The following is a 4,925-nucleotide window of genomic DNA, read 5'->3' on the forward strand; positions in this document are numbered from 1 at the left end:
TTTTTCACACTGCCCTTTAGAATGTGATAGAAACTTGTAGGTAGCCAGTGACAGAAATCTCTATCAGCCTTGCCAGTCAAATGATTTGTCAAATGATGGTCACTGTTCTTGCAGGGCAGTGACAGAAATCTCTATCAGCCTTGCCACTCAAATGATTTGTCAAATGATAGTCACTGTTCTTGCAGGGTTGCTACTCAAATGATTTGTCAAATGATAGTCAATGTTCTTGCAGGGATAGAATTCGAGCGTTAAAAGTAATTTTATTTGCAGCAAGCTTGCAAAAAGTGTTCGTATTCATTCATTCCATGTGTAATTATGGCTAGTATAATTGTTTTATGGGATAACACCAGTTGGAAAGTTGAATTTAGCATAATCTACCATTCGAAGCCTGCGATTGCGAATGATGAGCTAACGCAAGGGGAATTCATATGAGTTGCGATCCAGTACGAGTCCGAACTTTGCAGAATTTGTGGGGAAGGAGCGTGGCTCCAGTTCAATGGGTCGATTATGGATGACAACGCATCCGCAGTTGGATTGCCGATAGTCAACCCCACTGAAAGGAAAATATATATTATGAATAGCGACTATAGTTAAGTCCAATAAAGTTGAAGGTAATAAAATTTTGAAGAACCAGCAACTAAGACTTGAGTGTAAATAAGCTGAAGAAGCAGTTGAAAAAGAAATAAATTATCAATCAAAATTTCCGCGGCGACCACAAAAGTGCAGTTGCGAATAAAGTAACTCAAATGTCAGCTTTCAGTCGCCAGTTGCCATCTGTAATACCATTTCAGCCGTTGACCACCCAACTGAAGCTCGGTTGTAATCTGTAATCGACCAACAAATTTTGTAAATCAAGTCATACCTGATCCCTCGAACCATTTAACATACACCTGTTGAAAATGGGGGTAAGAAAGTTCATATTTCAAACCGATTTTATTGAAAAATTAGTGACTGAAAATTACAAAATTATATTTTAAAACAAAGTTTAGACCCTTGCTACAAGTTTTTAATCAGTTCAGCGATTTGGTCGCAATAGCCCGTAATGATGGGCAAATAACTACATTGTACCCACGACTTCTGATAAGTTTGGACTCCTACGGGATAGCCGCTGTGGAAAACTCTTTGAAAATAATCGTGAAGCAAATCAATCTAGTGCCAGCTAGCTCCGAGATTATCATCAAGTTTCACCAAAGCTTTCGATTTATATAATAAAGAGAATAATGCATTATAGTAAAGGCAACCCCGACTGGATCTGTTATATCATAAGCATAAGGAGTTATTAATTGGATCATCAACTGTTTACAATCTTTATTGCAGATATAAACAGAATTTTGTTGCGGCTTTTTCACTATCGGGAATATGGCGCGACGTCTCCGTTTTTTAAACCCGAAGAAAACACTGTTTCTACTTTGTGACATACAGGAAAAATTTCGTCCTGTGCTTCCTCTATTCAAAGGCTTGGTGCAGAATGCTGACAAACTGGTAAGAATATCGGTTTAGCTAATTTCTTTACTAAATTCCTCTAGTTGTTGTTGTTTTAGCAGCATACAAGTTCCCCATAGAGTTTTGGGGAGTGTTGCTGGAGTAACAGTCCTTGGCCAGATATAAATCTGGGTCGTTCCGGTTACGTAGACCCGACTGTCGTGGGAACGAAATTCCTCTAGTATTTATGTTTGCAATACACAAAAAAAAATAAAAATAAAAATATTGCAATACACAATAGGGGTATTCTCCGAGTCTTGCAAAGCCCTTGCACGGTGCACGGATTGCACGGTTTGCAAAGCTGTCCCATACGAAAACCGGTTTTAACCGTGCAATCTGTGCACCAAGGCGAATTGATATAAGGTGATAGCAGGAGTACAAAAACAAAAATTTACATGTATTTTGTTTTTGCTTTGGCGGCATAAACTGTCAAAATCTGTAAGAGTATGTGTAGAAATTCAAACAAAATTTTTCAATTTGATATCAGAAGCCGTGCGGCGAAACGCATACACAAAATCAGCTGAGCTAATAACACCACCTTATATAAATTCGCCTTGCTGTGCACCATGCAAGGGCTTTGCAAGACTCGGAGAATACCCCTAATATTTTTTTTATATCCACTCTTATGTATGTAGATCTAAAGTGCGATCAACTCAAAAAAAATAAAAATTTATAAATCAATGAGTAGGGCTTAGCTACGGTGAATGTAAAAGTTTTTTCTTCGTGTTTATATACACTAACTAATAAAACTACTGTTATACCTGTTTTTGTATTAATTGCGTTGAATATGGGCGATTCCAGCGAAAAGTCTATCGCGAAAAAAATAAAAGCCGTATATCTTGTATATGGGCAAATCTAAAAAACAGGTAACCTTGGTGTTATTTAGCTTTATTTTCACTGTTGGAAACTATATCAAGCTGTTTGCTTTTAGATATAATTCATTGACGTATACTTGAATCCTCGAAAAAAATTTGGATCAATTTGCTGCATAGCCTTTGAATTATATATAGGTGTTTAAATTTTAAAAAATCAATGAAAACAAGTGAATTTTTTATGTAATTTTTAAGAGGGGCAAAATTAATTATGTCATAACTTTTGGAGCACACCATATTCTGATTTGAAATTTAATGGGCATTTAGCATTTATGTGTATACTTCATATGTAGTAGGTAAGAAAACTGTGCATTAAAAAATAACGAAATGGCAAGTAACTCAAAGTCTGTAATTCCACATTTCACCATTTTCAACATTTTCGGTTTATCGCGTATAGTTTTTGAAGCATTTAATTCTAAGAACTTTTTAAGTATGTGTTGTATTCAACAAACAATTACGAATAATTTGCTACCTTAGCAAGAGGTGTGCTTTCAGAATAAACCAACTTTTAAAGATAAAATATTCTGCGATCTTGAGCGTAATTTTTATTTCAAAAATAACTTAATTGAAGGCAAATTTGGAAAATACGTCGAAACGATCTAAATATTTTTATAACTACTAGTCCTTATAACGTTTTTTTCGACAAAGGTTCTGATAGTTGCTCTTACTTAATTGGAGCCTTTTTTTTTAGTAAAATACCTTCAAAACTGAGGGAGTTTTTTTTATAAAATAGTTCAAATTTAAGCAAAGTTTCAAGTACCGCTATCTCCAAAAGTGGAGACAATCGGGCAAAACTGGGGATGCCATTGAATTAAGAACGTCTCAATTAAGTGAGTTCAACTTTCAAAATCTTTGCTCAAAATTTACAACTTGAACAACGTAATTTGAACCCAGCTTATTCTTTTGTTTTCTATTTCATGTTTATTCCTCGTCTAACTTTTGAAGCACTTGATGAAAATGACTTACACTTATATTAATCGATTCATTAAGAGAGTACGAATAAAATGATATATAAAACATAGGTGTGCTCACAAATTTAAAAATTAAAATTTTTTTGGAGAGTACCTATTTTTTAGATTTGCCCATACAAGGGTTCTCGGAAACGGCTCGTAACGATTTTGATGAAATTTTGTACACAGATAATGTTTTGGATTTTAAGGTTATCTGAATAGCAATGGTCGGGATCCGGATAAAAAATTTGCACCCAAATGCAACAACAACGATATAGTCCTGATAGATATCTGGTTCTATTTATGATCCGCTGTGTTTGCTTCAAGCGTTGGTAGCAGTGACAAATGAATGTACACAAACAGATATTGTGCCATTTATTTCTCTTAACTTGATTCAAATAAATCGCCTTTATGTTAAATATTTATTTAAGTTAATATTATTTCGCTTAAATGTACTTTTCCGCATTTAGTGAGTTCATTTTTAACCGACTTCAAATGAAGGAGGAGGTTATCAGTTCGTCGGAATATTTTTTTTTATTTTTTTATGTATGTTACCGCATAACTTTGGATCCCGTTAACCGATTTCGATAATTTCGTCGGAGCATCTCAAGCATCGGAGCAAGGTGGCATCTCAAGGGTGGTAATTTTGTTTAGATCCGATAAATAGATCGTGAAGAAATTAACGATAATCTTAAATTTTTATATGAGAATTGGAAATCGGGTTTGTTGTTAAAAATTACTTGTTATAATTTCTTCTTCGTGCTAGTAGTATACAATTAGTGCTGCCAAGCCCAGTAAGAATGATCGAGATCATTTCCGCGAGAAATGATCGTAGTACTGAGCTGGATAACCCAAGGAAACAACTATTAGGTTCTTTCCCTAACAATCCGGACCGGATCCGGTAATTAGAGAATAAGCGAAAAGTTTGCTCTCAAAAATGGAACATAATCCAGAAGTACGGGAACACAAAAAAGCACATTTCGTGCCCAAAAACAGCTGATTCGCGTTGTTTTTGTTTTTGTCACTTAAATGCAAACTCGTGGAAATTGAATTTTTGTTTCACAAATTTGGTTTTAAGTATATAAAAATTGAAAATACATTCACTATTTTATTTATTTATTTTTTACAGTCTGTTAGACTTATATTGCAACAAAGATTTAACATTCTTATAATTAGATTTACATTTAAAATGTTAAATATTAAATACAAAATACAAAATGCTTTACGGAAATTTTTAAATAACATTATTTCTTTATCACTGCAATTATTTTATGTCAATATAAACGCGGGCAATTTTCTGGAAGTTATGTAGACGTTTGGAAAGGCCGAGTTTCCAATCCGCGCTATTCTTTTTGGGTTACTCCATTTATTGATATCTCCTGGGTGGTCGAAAAGGCCGAGTTTCCGATCCACCCAGTCGCGCTTTCGTGACGGTTGGAAAGGCCTAGTTTCCAATCCGCTCGTTTATTGTTTATTATCTAAGGGTCTAGGTAGTCGGAAAGGCCGAGTTTCGGATCCGCCTAGTCTCGATATCTTGGTGGTTGGAAAGGCCTAGTTTCCAATCCACGCTATTGTTGATACTATCCCATAAAAGCCCAAGTAAACACAAAGCATTCCCACG

At 35.0% G+C, this 4,925-nt stretch overlaps 1 long non-coding RNA gene across 2 annotated transcripts; it reads left to right on the forward strand.

The window, feature by feature from the left end:
- Positions 1-181: 181 nt before the first annotated feature.
- On the forward strand, positions 182-1,683 carry LOC118742327. 2 transcript variants are annotated; one of them, XR_004993363.1, is made up of 3 exons: positions 182-309; positions 1,318-1,482; positions 1,545-1,580. It is a non-coding gene; the product is annotated as an uncharacterized LOC118742327 (long non-coding RNA). The 2 variants fall into 2 exon arrangements; XR_004993362.1 differs by having other exon boundaries at positions 183-309; positions 1,542-1,683.
- Positions 1,684-4,925: the final 3,242 nt, after the last annotated feature.

The sequence above is a fragment of the Rhagoletis pomonella genome, unplaced genomic scaffold (genome assembly GCF_013731165.1).
Source record: "Rhagoletis pomonella isolate Grant_MI unplaced genomic scaffold, Rhpom_1.0 Rhpom_scaffold_00007, whole genome shotgun sequence".
NCBI lineage: Eukaryota > Metazoa > Arthropoda > Insecta > Diptera > Tephritidae > Rhagoletis > Rhagoletis pomonella.